Raw genomic sequence first — 16,617 nt, forward strand, 5'->3', positions numbered from 1 at the left:
TTAGGACTTTAAAAACCTCCCATATTGCCACTTTTGTTTTGCCAGTTCCTCCTCTATGAAGTGAAATGTACATAAGGCTTTGAAGTACTACAATTTCCAAGTTAATAGCAGTAAAAAGAAAAATATCTTCAAATATCTTGTCAGAGTAGAAAGGGTCTAAATCAATCGCCCATACTCTCTGAGCAAAATGTCAAATTTTCAAAGAATAGATTAGGTAGCAGTTTTAAGAGAATTTTTTTCTTTTTATTTCTCTTTTCTCCTAGGATAATTTGACTCAGCGATTAAAATTTAGAATAAAAAAAGACAAAGAATGAAAAGAGCAGTAGACTCAGGATCCTGGACTCTAGTGTCAAATCTGCCACTATCTGTGAGTTTGGGCAGAGCTACTCAATGTTTTTGCATCTCAATTTCCTGGTAAAAATGAAAGCATTAGACCAAACCCCAAGATCCCTTCCAGCTTGAAAATATTCTATGACCCTATGAAATTTAAAATGTTGATGAAAGTATAGTTGATTATGTTTCATCCCATTCCTTCATTAGACTTAATTTAATAAGGTTCTCCATGGTAACTTCAATTGGCAATCCAAACATTCCCTTCAGCTGTGTAAATGATGCCCCTCATTCCAGCATAACTGTTCAGGTTTCATTACCAAGTCTCTAAGTGCTAATTAACTTTGAAGCAGCTCTCCAATATGGGCTCCATTACAATTCATACCAAACTGCTTCTAGCAGCTTCAGATTTTTCTTCTCATTTTTTTTCAGACACATGGCGTGTCATTTTACTGCTATTCCTAACCATTTCCTTTGGAGTTCTTTTTCATTAATTCCATTGAATGAAAGAATTTTAAAGTATGAAAAGACTGGAGAGGATATCAATCATATAGCAGCTTCAAGACTTCTTAGCTGCAAACGCTTTTGGGGGATCTTACCCAATAGTCTTCTTGGGCCCAGATTTCATCATTCTCAAGATAAGAGTTACCCTTCATACAGTACAAAATTTTCTTTTTTCATATGACTCTTGCTTTATTAGACCACCCAGTCCCTTGAGAAAATCTAAGCTAGGAAAATTCTCAGTGGTATTCCATCTCTTCTTACTATCTGAACCCCTGCCAAAAACCTTAAGTACCTTATTGAATCTCCAAGTCAGGGCCTCTTTTTCAAGAGGCAAACCTGGCTGTTGGCCAAAATTCAATGTGTGGCGTCTTCCTTCATGATGCTGTGAGGTGCCTACTATAAAACTAGTCTGCTGTATTAGTTGGGTTTACTACATTAATGCTGCTTAACAAAGACTTCTCCCAATCTCACTCCACCTCCAAATCTCAGTGGCTTACCACCACAAATATTTATTTCTCTCTTATAGGGCTACAGGTCAGCTGTTCGTTAAATGGACTTGACTAGGCTTGCCTGGCTTGGCTCCTGGCTATTACTGACTGCATGTCTATTTTGCATATCTCTTCATTCTGGAACCAGCAGCTCTTCAACAATTCATGTTCTTTTCAGGACAGGTTTGCAAGAGGGCTGGCAGAGACATCCCATGTTTCTTTGAGGCCTATAACAGAAAACTGTCATACTCTCAATTCTGCCCACATTTCATCGGCTAAAGCAAATCATAAGACCAAACCAAACATTAGTGGATTGAAGAAGCATATTCTATACATAGAGAATCCATGGCAAAGACAGAGAGAGAAAGAAGAATTGTAAACAAATAATACCATCTATGACTTCTGCTTAATACTATAAAGACAAAAGAATACGTGCAACTAGTACTACTTTAATATAAGCTGAAGGCATTTTACTTTTTCACTTTGCTGTTGGAGAGTGAGAATCTGGGTTTTGCAAACGTGCTCTCAGTTCCAGTGATCTCTTCATTCTTTCTCCCTGACTAGACTCAGGGGGCCTGATCAAAGAGCCTGTGCTGACATCCCAGTGCTTCCAAAGTATAAGGTGGGAAAGAGGCTCTGACTTGGAGATCCAGTAAGGATACTAAGGGTTTGGGGTAGGGGATGAGGATCAAGTAGTACAAGGAGATGAGTACCACTGAGTTTGCCTAGCCTTGATTTTCTTAAAAGACTGAGTGGCCCAATAAAGCAAGAGTCACAGCGCAAAAAAACCAGAAAGAAATTTTGAACTGTATCAAGTGTACCTCTTACCTTGATAACAGTGAGATCTGAGCCCCAGACGAACATTGAGCGAGATTCTCCAAAAGCACTAGCAGCTAAGAAATCTTGAAGCCGCGATATGATTGATATACTCTCAACTAGGAGAGTCTTTCTCCACCTTAAAATGCAAAATAGCCTTCCTGCACTCCTAGTTCCATTCCCCCCGCGTTCTCTCAATTGAGATTCAAAAAGATGTAATGACTTGCCCAAAGGCAGAGAATGTTAGTATTAGAGGTAGCACGAATTCGGCTGAAGTCTGTGGTTGACTCCCAACACTCACAAGGGTCAGAATTTCCACTAGGGAGTATTTTGGAAATTTGAAGGGGAATTTTTAATTTTCACAATGATTTGAACATGGTACTGGCATTTGGTGGGTCAGAAATGATAGATATCTTACAATGAGCAGGATACAGACAAACAACAAACAACTGTTCTATATCCCACATAAGTTTCTAATGTCTTGCTAGACAGTCAAGTAGATAAAAATCCCATTTATAAGTATTTACAACTAGACCCTAACTCCATGTCACACGAAGTGTTTTTTGCAATGTATTAATTTGCACTGAATTTTCTAGAAATGCAATCACTGTATAAATCAAAGGAAGATTGTATTTTGTTTCATGAGGGGTTTTTTTAATTTAATTTTTTTTTAAAGATTGGCACCTGAGCTAACAACTATTGGCAATCTATTTTTTTTCTTTCTGCTTTTTCTCCCCAAATCCCCCCAGTACATAGTTGTATGTTTTAGTTGTGGGTCCTTCCAGTTGTGGCACGTGTGACGCTGCCTCAGCATGGCCTGATGAGCGCTGCCATGTCGGCGCCCAAGATCCGAACCAGTGAAACCCCGGGCTGCCACAGCGGAGCGCCAGAACTTAACCACTCAGCCTTGGGGCCGGCCCCTGTTTCATGAGTTTTGTTTAGAACTTTACCAAGAATTGTTTAACTTTCAGGAAAACCACATCCCTAAGGCAATGCTGCATATGTATTTAAGTCACCAATACAACACACCTGTATCAGTCTGCAGCTATGGCTGTTGTATTCACACCGATAATAATAAGGGATGCAATCAATGGACATCATGTCTTAAAGTGCAGTCATGCCTAAACGCATATTGAAACATTATAAATCACATATTTCTATGTAATGTCTTATATATTAAAAAAAACTCCTATTATTGAAACGTATTACATGCCATAAAACACCACATCATTGAAACATATTTATTATAAATTACTTTCCTTTTATTTCTCCTTTATATTACAATTTGGATATTTTATTGCAATTTTAAAACATTGCATAAGTAAGTTATATTACATATCAATTTCATTTCACGGTAATAAGTCCTGCCTACAAAAAGGAACACTGGTTTTGATGGGTTTGAGAACCCCCCGCTGTGTTATCCTGCTGTTTCTTTTTCCCCTATCTCCTTGAAAATGACTCATAGTCAGTGTCAATTCTTGATTAACAATTTAGAATTGTGAAATCAAATTTAATGAAGAAACCCTGATAAATGTCTAGTTTATTCTCAAATTCATGAAATCAAGTGTCAAGAATTTTTTCTCTTAAATATGTGTTTTACAAAATGCTTTTTGACCCCATTCCTTTTCTCCATGCTTTCCCTTCTTTAAGCCATTATTATCTTACTCACGTTTTAGCTCTAATCGTTATGTGTTAAAAGATCTTTCAGAAAAACCAAGAGCTAATCTGTATTTGGTCCAATAGAGAACTCCTTCTATAATAATATGAGCGCTTAACAGAATCAGACTTTCTGGTTTCTTATTTCATTTGTTCCATTCACCTGTTATTGAAAGTTGTCTCTGATTTACTTTCCCTATCTCTGAAGAGATCCTATTTCTTTCTTAATGAATGTTTTAGTTTTGTAATCCACTGGATAAAGATCATTGCCTTGCAAATAAAGCATTCTTATTCTATCTGATTTGCCCTATATGGATTTCTCCCAAAATTATCTTCCTCTACATCAGCCAAATTTATTACTACATGATAGGTCAAATGTTAAGCACTGGGTGGGAGGGGGGTAAAAAATTAATAATCTCCATTTTCACTTTCAAGGAGCTTATCCTCCTGGTTACACCAATCTGCACCCCCATTTCTTAACTAGAAATAGAGAGAAAACAACAGTATATGTACACATAGCAATGTCATTAAAAGCCCACACACCAGCACATCAGTTTTTCACACATTTTTTCAGTTCTTAGTACCATGGTATGACATTTTCAGAAACTCAGTGGAACCTTTAAAAAAACACGACTGAAGAGTGTCTATAAGTGTCCAAACCCAGCACTTTTAAATGGAACTATATGCCATGAAGAAACTGTCAGATGGGATGAGTTGAACTGCTTGTGTATGTCATTCAAATTGCCATCACTTTGCTTCTCTGCTTATTTACCGTTTGATGGTTATATATGAACCCAGGCCAAAGACATGTTTCAAAAAATAATTATTGCCTAAGAGGTCTCAGTTTTGTCATAAAATAAATAATGGGTTTATAAAGATTACCCATATATTTGTATGTCTTTGTCTGAAACTTATGCCTGGTCCAATTTATAAGCAATTACGCCATTTTAACAGATGGTCCTACATGTAAATAACCAAAAGAACAAGAAGAATTGGAAGAGTGTGGATCACTGGGGTTCCTACACAATGGCATGTTCAGGAAGAAAGAATAAAGAGCAATTATGTAAATTCAGAGATTGAGAAAAGCATCACTACCCTGGCTGTAAATTAGAATCACCTGAGGAGGGCCAGTGCTGATAGCCTAGTGGTTAAAGTTGGGCGCTCTTCCTTCGGTGGCCCAGGTTCAGTTCCCCGGCGTGGAACCACACCATTTGCCTGTCGGTAGCCATGCTGTGGCAGTGGCTCACATAGAAGAACTAGAAGGACTTACAACTAGAATATACAACTATATCCTGAGGCTTTGGGGAGGCGAAAAAAGAGAGAGAGAAGAAGATTGGCAACAGATGTTAGCTCAGGGTGAAACTTTCCCAGAAAAAAAAAAAAAGAATCACCTGAGGAGATTAAAAATCTATGCCAGTGATTCAAATTTAGCTACAGGGAGTGGCTTAGGTAGTGAGATATTTTATAGCTCTCCAAGTGATTCCAGGATACAGGCAAGGTTGAGATGTACTGCACTAAACAAAACCTACAACTCAGCTCTATTACCAATCATATTTAACTGGATATCTAAAGTAAATTATTTGGAAGATACTTTTCTCAAAGGAAAAAGCAATTATCAGCATAATAAAATATTCTTCACAGCTGTAGATGATATACATTTTCTTCCTATCAATAATAACCCATTTTACTAAGATAATTTAGGTTAAAGAACTATGTTGTATAACATTTCTTTCTATCCTAGTTTTCGAAAATTTGACATAGACATATTTGATTAAATGCAATAATAAGAGGTACTTCAAATTGTCAGTTGCTACAGCTCCATTATAATGCAATAACTATGCATGTTTCTAACTTAAAAATTTTATGGACATTTTATGCTGAGAGCTTAGGCAGGGTTAGACAGGACAGCAGATGGTATCATGGCTTTCCTCAAACTGTTTAGGTTACTGACACAATAATAAAGCAATTTTTTGCTTTTGTCTCATTACCCAAATTTGTATCAGTTTAAAGATTAGTCATGTTCAAATGAAAATGAGAACACGACATACCAAATCATTTGGGATGCAGCAAAAGCAGTCCTAAGAGGGAAATTCATTGCAATACAGGCTCACCTCACTAAACAAGAAAAAGCTCACGTAAGCAACCTCAAACGACACCTAACAGAACTAGAAAAAGAAGAACAAACAAAGCCCAGAGTCAGTAGAAGGAGGGAAATAATAAAAATAAGAGCAGAAATAAACGATATTGAAACAAAAAAGACAATAGAAAGGATCAATGAAACAAAGAGTTGGTTCTTCGAAAGAATTAACAAAATTGACAAACCCCTAGCCAGACTCACCAAGAAAAGAAGAGAGAAAGCGCAAATTAATAAAATCAGGAATGACAGAGGAGAAATCACAACAGATACCAATGAAATACAAGAGATCATAAGAGAATACTATGAAAAACTATATGCCAACAAATTGAACAACCTGGAAGAAATGGACAAATTCCTAGACTCCTACAATCTCCCCAAACTGAATCAGGAAGAAATGGAGAATCTGAATAGACCAATCACAAGTAAGAAAATAGAAACGGTAATCAAAAACCTCCCCAAAAACAAGAGTCCAGGACCAGACGGCTTCTCTGGAGAATTCTACCAAACATTCAAAGAAGACTTAATACCTATTCTCCTCAAACTGTTCCAGAAAATTGAGAAAGATGGAGAACTCCCTAACACATTCTATGAAGCCAACATCACTCTGATCCCCAAACCTGACAAGGACAACACAAAGAAGGAGAACTACAGGCCGATATCACTGATGAACATAGATGCAAAAATCCTCAACAAAATTTTGGCAAACCGATTACAGCAATACATCAAAAAGATTATACACCATGATCAAGTGGGATTTATACCAGGGACACAGGGATGGTTCAACATCCGCAAGTCAATCAACGTGATACACTACATCAACAAAATGAAAAACAAAAACCACATGATCATCTCAATAGATGCAGAGAAAGCATTCGACAAGATCCAACACCCATTTATGATAAAAAGCCTCAGTAAAATGGGTATAGAAGGAAAGTACCTCAACATAATAAAGGCCATATATGATAGACCCACAGCCAACATCATACTCAATGGACAAAAGCTGAAAGCCATCCCTCTGAGGACAGGAACAAGACAAGGGTGCCCACTTTCACCACTCCTATTCAACATAGTACTGGAGGTGCTGGCCAGAGCAATTCGGCAGGAAAAAGAAATAAAAGGAATCCAAATAGGTAACGAAGAAGTAAAACTCTCGTTGTTTGCAGACGACATGATCCTATACATAGAAAACCCCAAAGAATCCACAGAAAAACTATTAGAAATAATCAACAACTACAGCAAAGTAGCCGGGTATAAAATTAACGTGCATAAATCAGTAGCATTTCTATACACTAACAATAAACTAACAGAAAAAGAACTCAAGAACTCTATCCCACTCACAATCGCAACGAAAAGAATAAAATACCTTGGGATAAACTTAACCAAGGAAGTGAAGGATCTATACAATGAAAACTACAAGACTTTCTTGAAAGAAATAGGCGATGACATAAAGAGATGGAAAAACATTCCTTGCACATGGATTGGAAGAATAAACATAGTTAAAATGTCCATACTACCTAAAGCAATATACAGATTCAATGCTATCCCAATCAGAATCCCAAGAACATTCTTCACAGAAATTGAACAAACAATCCTAAAATTCATATGGGGGAACAAAAGACCGCGAATTGCTAAAGCAATCCTGAGCAAGAAAAACAAAGCCGGCGGAATCACAATCCCCGATTTCAAAACATACTACAAAGCTACAGTGATCAAAACAGCATGGTACTGGTACAAAAACAGGTCCACAGATCAATGGAACAGAATTGAAAGCCCAGAGATAAAACCACACATCTATGGACAGCTAATCTTCGACAAAGGAGCAGAGGGCCTACAATGGAGAAAAGAAAGTCTCTTCAACAAATGGTGCTGGGAAAACTGGACAGCCACATGCAAAAGATTGAAAATTGACCATTCTTTTTCACCACACACCAAAATAAACTCAAAATGGATCAAAGACCTAAAGATTAGGCCTGAGACAATAAGTCTTTTGGAAGAGAATATAGGCAGTACACTCTTTGACATCAGTTTCAAAAGAATCTTTTCGGACACTGTAACTCCTCAGTTGAGGGAAACAATAGAAAGAATAAACAAATGGGACTTCATCAGACTAAAGAGCTTCTTCAAGGCAAGGGAAAACAGGATTGAAACAAAAAAACAGCTCACTAATTGGGAAAAAATATTTACAAGCCACTTATCCGACAAAGGGTTAATCTCCATAATATACAAAGAACTCACACTGCTTAACAACAAAAAAACAAACAACCCGATCAAAAAATGGGCAGAGGACATGAACAGACATTTCTCAAAAGAAGATATGAATATGGCCAATAGACACATGAAAAGATGTTCATCATCGCTAATCATCAGGGAAATGCAAATCAAAACTACACTAAGATATCACCTTACCCCCGTTAGATTGGCAAAAACATCCAAAACCAAGAACGACAAATGTTGGAGAGGTTGTGGAGAAAGAGGAACCCTCATACACTGTTGGTGGGAATGCAAACTGGTACAGCCACTATGGAAAACAGTATGGAGATTTCTCAAAAAGTTAAAAATAGAAATACCCTATGACCCAGCCATCCCATTACTGGGTATCTATCCTAAGAACCTGATATCAGATATCTCAAGAGTCCGTTGCACCCCTATGTTCATCGCAGCATTATTTACAATAGCCAAGACGTGGAACCAGCCTACATGCCCAGAAACTGATGATTGGATAAAGAAGATGTGGTATATATACACAATGGAATACTACTCAGCCAAAAAAAAAGACGAAATTGGCCCATTCACAACAACGTGGATGGACCTCGAGGGCATTATGTTAAGCGAAATAAGTCAGTCAGAGAAAGACGAACTCTATATGACTCCACTCATAGGTGGAAATTAGTATATTGAGAAGGAGATCTGATCGGTGGTTACCAGGGAAAAGGGGGGGTGGGAGGAGGGTACGGAGGGGGAAGTGGTGTACCCACAACATGACTAACAAAAATGTACAACTGAAATCTCACAAGGTTGTAATCTATCATAACATTAATAAAAAAAAAAAAAAAGAAAGAAAAAAAACAAATAAAACTGCTATTAACAATCAAAAAAAAAAATAAAAAAAATAAAGATTAGTCATGTTAATAGCTAAGCAAAATCTTCTTTATACAGGATGTCTAAAACAAAGGTCAGTGTAGTTGAGGGAGTGAAATAGTTATGATGTATGTGATTCTAGTTCAGTTCTCCCTTTATTGACTCACTGAAAGCTAATTCCCTATAAATCTATGTTACACATAATATGGTCTGAAACAAGCAGCATAGGTATCACTTGGGAACTTGTTAGAAATCCAGGCTCTCAGGTTCCACCCAGACCTACAGACTCAGAATCTGTTTTCTAACAAGATCCCCAAATGATGCACACTAAGGTTCACATGACCTCTCTGGGTGATTTGTATTCACATGAAAGTTTGCATGACCACCTCACCAAATTTTCTAAATTTATCAAGTTACCAAAGGTATGTTAATTAGATAAATCTTGAATGTATCTAATTAACATATTCAAGAACTATATTCTTCTTAGTAGCATTTTAAGGAATGTTCAATTGGTCAAAAGCTAAGGGTCATAGAATAGCATACTCTTCTATGAATCTATTCTTTTTATCAACATATTTATAAGGAAGATAATTATAAATAATATAGAATAATTTAAATATATTCTCAAATGTAAATATTTTAATAAAGGATATATTCATAAGTACATTCATTTAATGTATACTCTTAGTCTTTGAATACAAATCATATTTTTGGGTAAATTGCTAAATTTGGTGAAATGGTCGTTTGACAAATTAGCTTTAGGCCAAATGGCATTAAGTACATAGATTTTCAGTGATCAATTTGCTTCCAATGGGTAGTACCCAGCATGACAAATCTATCCATATTTCGACTATACTTCTCTTTTTTCACTGTGGTTTTTAAATCACATAAGTAGGCTGATTAATATTCAGGCAATATTAAGTAGAATTGAGAGCTGTCCTGGGTTTGAGTACTAGATCCATTCCCTATATGATCTTGATTAAATTATTTAACTCTCTAAGACTGTTTTCCTAGTCCACAGGGCTGTTGCGATAATAATACACAAGTCCCTAGTACATATTAATCACTCACTAACTAATTCTTGTTTCAGTCATTCTATCATCAGGATTTTTATTTGTTTTCAGATGAAGAAAATAAAATGAGCAAAAGTCACGCTGCTATTCTTCATTTTATTTCCCAACATAGAGAAATGCTTTAATCCACTTCTCCAGAAAAAAATCAAAGATGATTGATTACCTGGGTCTTTTATCTTGTTTTTAATTTCTTTGGCTTGTATCTATGAATCCCTCCTCCAGATGCAACATCTCTTTTTCTACGAGATTGTCAGCCATCCTAGGATGCAGAAGACAGTGCTGTCTGCTTTCAGCACTCTCGGTACCCAATAACAGAATCTCCTACAGAATCTTAGCAAACAGGAGAATGGGGTCAAATAGACAGATGGTTTGAGGCCAATGGTGTGACTTAGGTATGATTGGAGTACAAAAAAATTCTCAGAAAATTTCAAAGTGTCTAACTCTAACGAAAGATAATTTTGCCAGCTCTCATGCATTTTAACAGGGAAGAATTCAAGTAGATAAGAAAATTCAAGTTATCCATAATAATCTATACTACAACAATCATTAGGTGGGAAAACAGTAAAATGAGATTTCCTATCATGGAGAAATAAAATTCTTACCCACCTTCAGATAGCCAATGATATGATAATATCAGCTCTGGTGTTAGTTTTGAATTAAAAGTAAATATGTAGGCTCAGTGAACTGACTATTACCCTCTGTTCACATAATTCTTTTACAATATGCTATGTCAAAGGCAGAGGAGGGAATTACCAATTCATGTTTACTCTTTGCTAGGTACTTTACACAAGTTACATCATTTATGTTGACTCTGTGAAGTAGATGTTATGTCATTGATGAGAAATTAGATTCAGATTAAATGACTTGCCCAGGAACACACAGCTGGAAAACGCAAAATTGAGCTCTAAACCTGGTCTCTGCCTCTTAAGCCCATGCTCTCTGTAATGCCCTATGCAGCTCTCAGAGCCTAAGGTATATTGGAGAAAGTCCATCTGATTTGTCATGGAAAGAGGGAAAATCATTAAGAGTTTGGGCCATCACCAACTAACATTTGTGATCAAGCAAATTATTTTACTTCTATTTCCTCATCTACAAAATTAGGAGATTATAAGATATTTAAGGTCTTCTGCCACTTCTAAAAGAATGTTATGTTATGTGACCTGGTACATAGAACACAGTTCTATATACGTGCCTTGCTCATTCATTTAATCGATTGATTCATTCATTTAAAAAGTCATCATTAATTTATTTAAAAATGCATTTAACAATTGTGCTTATTAATATCCAGGTTGTTTTCCTACAATGTTTCCACAGATACCATTTGTGCTCAAAAGAAATTTTTTAAATGTTTAGGAAAATGCCAACATAGATGGAGTCTGCCCTGACTTAGTCTCTAGCTACTAAGTACTCAAAGAACTAGTTATGGGAACTTGGATTGCTTAATAATCCTATGGTACTAATGAAGCTGAGATTTCTTCTCATAATAATAATAGCAATAATAACATCAATAACTACATTTATTCAAGTCTCTTTGGGGAAGATTCTTTGTGTTCATCATGTCATTTTAATGGCTTACGCATCAAATGCTTTTTGTAATATTTTATAGATATTGATTCAGCACAGGAATCTGGAAAAGGTAATAAGATACAGAAGATAGAAAATATTACAGTCTCAAAATGTGCAGCAGATTCTGTCTTGTTCAGTGCCAAGTCAAGGCAGAAGTATTAGCTGTATTACGATGACAAATGATATGTCTATTCAGCAACCCTTTACCTCCACTGACAATTCTCTTCTGATTCAACTGTAAAATTTTCATGCATTTAATAGATGCATTTTGCCAGTTATATATAAAAACCATTAATAATTGACTTAATATCCATTCAGCTGGACCCCAAAAACCATAGCCCTAAGTAAATTCATTTCTAAGGAACAGATAGCCTTAGAGTCAAGTGAAGAGAGTCACTCTTGTATTATGTCAAAATATTTTAAGCTTGAAGCTGCCACCACATTCTCTTGATGAAATAGCAGTCAGCCAGTTCCTGCCAAAAAGGAAAAAAATTAGTTGCATGTAGCAACCAATATAGCATTAAACACTACACATGGTAGAACTGATAGATTTGCTACTCACGGAGTCAGCAGAATGAGCCATGTACCTGGGTTAACAAATTTCAGGTTTTCAAAGTAATGATTAGAGCTGGTTGAGTATAACAAAAATGGATACTCTGGTTGTGAAACTGAAGGCAGCTGGAAGACATTTTTCTTTTATTCCCATTGGAAAAAATAATTTATGAAAAGGCAGACATAACATAGAAAATTTTCTTTTAACAAAAACATATATTTCTTTTCAACAGAAAATGTCGTATAGTGTGCACTTGCAGAACTTGAACGTATTTATCTTGTGTTTACCAAAATAATGGCCATACGTATAGGGCCAGCTTAACACCTAAACAAAGCAGGCAAGTCCTCCATTAAAGATCTTAGCTTCCCTCTCCAAAACATTGCTCCCACCAACCTAGCGAAAGGCATGAAACTATGCCAATTCTCCCTTTGAGTTAAAAAATTTTGTCTTCCAGGGCCGTCCCCCCTGTGGCCAAGTGGTTAAATTCGCACACTCTGCTTCGGTGGCCCAGGGTTTCACGGGTTCAGACCCTGGGCGCGGACAAGGCACCACTCATCAGGCCATGCTGAGGCGGTCTTCCCACATAGCTCAACTAGAAGGATCTATAACTAGAATATACAACTATGTACTGGGGGTCTTTGGGGAGAAGAAAAAGAAAAAAATAGATTGGCAACAGAAGTTAGCTCAGGTGCCAATCTTTAAAGAAAAAAAAAGTTATCTTCTACGGAGTGCCTGTTAATATAACTCCAAGAAGTTAAAATACTAAATCATCAACAGTCTTTATTCCATAAACTCAAATAAGTTAATGTGCCAAATTGTTACAGTAAGATATAAGACACAGAATAAGTAAATTTTGACAAGAGAAAAGCAAAGTATGAGGCCGAGTCCAAGGGCTGCATGCCAGAACAGTATAATTTATGGAGAGACTCCAGCAGACAAGGGAAAGCATGAAGACCTATGTTCCCAATGGCAAAAGAGAGACATGAGAAGGGAGAAAGAAGGAAGATAGAGATGAACTGTACCGACATTTCAATTTTGCCTTTGGGAAGCACTAGCAACTCTGTTTGGGTGCATCCATATCACTATATTATGCTTTGCACATTTTTTAGAATTTAAACTTCCTCATTTGAAAACTCTGGCCTTTTGAATTTTTCAGGATGAGATACAAAATGAATAACCCATCCTTATATTACAATATGATTATTAAGGCATCTAGGGGAGCTGCTGGTCCAGAAGAGATATGGCATGTAAAACGGCATAGCTGCTGTTTGGGAAGAAGAGAGGAGAATGCCCATTGGCAGTAGAAGGTTATTTTCTTCTACCATTCAAGGGCACAAATGAGAATGTCTTGTGCTCTTGAGCAAGCCTTGGAGCTCTCTGTAAGGAGTCTTCAGTAGTGCACCAATGGAAACCATGAAAGGAACATCAGATTTAGTCCTTGCCCTTAAAAAGTCCTTCCCACAGAGGACTTTGATATGTCCTTAAAAATACTCAGAGTATTTGTCACTTGATTACAGCTATTTTAAACTCACCTAAAGGGTCTTGTTTGATTCTTACAGAAAGCTTTATTTTGCATGCTTGGTATTGAATGGTTTTCTACTATAAGTGAAACATAAAGTGACCTGTTTTAGCCGTGGTTGCTTTTACCAGGGCACTCTGGCAAAACAACACAAGACGTTGGGCTGGGAAAAAGTGTGTATGATGGGAAAGTATGAAGGGTGGCAAGCAAGGGGCAATAAGAAATGTACCAAGATTATGAGTGACTATCTTTTCTCAAAAAGCAAGAAATCCACAGGTCATGAAAATATGAGTTTTGCAGAATACCTGCTGTATTTGGCAGCAAGTCAACAATTGTTAAAGTGTTAATTTAAAAGGCACCCACTAAAAGTGAGTGAGGAGCCAGTAGCTCAACAGTCAGTAACATAGAACCTCTAGCCTTCAGGACAGAAGGTCCCCCACAATCACCACTTCCCCTTTGCTTTTCTTTCCAAAAGTGTGGATTTTATCTGGTGTGCATGAATTAAGGGTACGGAATTTGTGAAACATATGGAATTGATAGCTTTATATTTTCTCTGTTAATTGTTTTTCAATCTTCTTGAACTAAGAATGCCAGTAAGGGGATTTGACCATTTCTTTGTTCCATATAGATTGAGAATTCAATATTTGTCAGTATGGGGGATATTGGCCTAGAGCTTTGTGAGAAGGGCATTCTGGGTACACTCGTTACCATATGCCATTTTTATCCATGTTTTAATTTAGATACTTTAAATCTTTTCTGGAAAAACAGGGAAGGAAAGAAAGGAAGGAAAGGAGGAAGGAAGGAAAGGAGAAAGAAAGGAAAGAAGGACAGATAGAAAGAAGTAAGGAAGGAAAAGAGGGAAGGAGGCTGGTTCACAGGAAGGCACGAAGGCTAGGGTATTACCGTTTAACCATTTTACCTATTTTTCAATCCTGTGATTTTAGATCGAAGGAAGAAGTTCCTCAAAGGGAATAATTCCAATGATAAATAGTGCCCTAAACCAAAAAAGGAACATAGGATCTTACTCTCTAATGTTGTTGAAAATAACTGCTCAGTCTCGCATTTGATTTCCAGTTGACCCTGATGTCCTAGATCAGGTTCCTAGATGCAGAGCCTGAGATAGAAATTCTTGCACAAGTGATTTGTTGAGGGAGTGCTCTCAGAAGGATCCTGTAAAGGAGTGAAGGAATCAAGATAGGGCAGGGGAAGAGCTAAGCGAAGATGTGGTGTCAGCTGGAGACTAGCTTCTGCTTGATCCCCTGCGGAGTTCTAAAGCTTGAATTTTACCTCAAGACAAGATGGCTAGGCTTTGGTACCTCAGTTTCAGTCAGTCATTGGCTGCAGGCTGTCCCCTGTCCCACAGGGAGGGGTGCTGATCTCCCAGGCAAGACAGTTCCCCTCTCTCAAGGTCAATTCCTTCCAGAGAAGGGTGCAGCTGTGAGCCTTTAGCAGCCGATATTCACAGCAGCTGGCAAATGGATGTGTCGGTTCAGTAAAGAGGATCTGAGTGAGGCAGCATCTACTACAACCCCTTTGACTCTAAAACCAGACAGCTAGATGGGGCTAAGGGCTTAGAACAGTGAGGACAGCCTCATCACAGGAATCCTTTTGGACTAATGCTGTTACCTAATTTCCAGGACTCTTACTTGAGTCCTTACATGAAAAAAATTTCTGACCAAATTATAGGAGCTATAATATAACATGGCATTTTCCTATTAACCATACCTCTGCAGCTCATGATATAGAAGAGGTTCCTAATTGTAATCCCACAGGTATAGTCTTAAAAACTATAATATAGTTTTGAACCACTCTCCATAAGCTCTATAGAGAAAAGCTTAACAAGGCTATGAGATTGTGCTTTGAGATCCCTTTTACACCAAGTTGTAAGAGCAAAAAAGGTTTTTTGTTTGTTTGTTTTTCTAGCAGACTTTATTCCTGGAAGGAGGGCTGTATATTTACTATTCCTAGTTTGTACTGTTTCTTGACAGTCTTTTAATAAGATGTTAAAAACTAAGATTGTTATTTAATTTCTCTCCCTCAGCCCCCATACTCCCAGTTGTGGGCCTTTCACTGAGAAATCTGTTCCCCAGTCCTTTCCAATGAGCAGCTGTCATTAATCTTGTACCTTCTCTACCTTTGCTTTTTCTTATTTGCCATGTGAAATTTTAAAAAGAAAATTTTACATAACTGTGAGGAAGGCATGAGGAAGACTATCTTAGTTTATTTAGTTGATCCCCCTTCTCAATTCTTAATAGTCTCAGACACTTGTTGCCATGTTTTACTTAATCTTTGATATATTTTAATTTTAAGAAAACCATTAACAGTACATTTTGGTCTGAATTGGTCCCTCTGCTGAAATGCCAGATGCTAACTGTAATTCTGGCTTTAAAACCAAAACTCTGAATGTTTAATAAATAAAAACTAGAACTAGTTGCCATTCTACTCCAAACCATCTAGCCTAGGGAAAGAGGTCTTTCCATAAAAAGCAATGTGGTAGGCAACTTCTAAGATGGTCCCAAATCATCCCTGCCTCCTTGTATCCACAGTCTGGTGTAATCCTCTCCCCGTTGAGAGTGGGCTGGACCTAGTCTAGCCTCCTAGAGTCTAGCCCAGTCTTGCTCATTTCTAATAAACAGAATAAAGCAAAAGCAATGAGATGTCACTTCTGAAATCAGGTTTCATAAAGATTCTGGCTTCCATCTTGCTCTCCCTTTCTCATTCTCTGGCTTGCTTTGAGAAAAGTCTGCTGCTATGTTGTGAACTGCTCTACTGAGAGGCTCATGTGATAAGGAACTGAGGAAGGCCCCAAGCCAGCAGCCAGTGAAGAACTGTCTTCTGTCAAATGACCAGTGAGAAACTGAATCCTACCAACAATCCCAGTGAGCTGGGAAACAGTA

This window comes from Equus asinus, chromosome X, assembly GCF_041296235.1.
Source record: "Equus asinus isolate D_3611 breed Donkey chromosome X, EquAss-T2T_v2, whole genome shotgun sequence".
Taxonomy (NCBI): domain Eukaryota; kingdom Metazoa; phylum Chordata; class Mammalia; order Perissodactyla; family Equidae; genus Equus; species Equus asinus.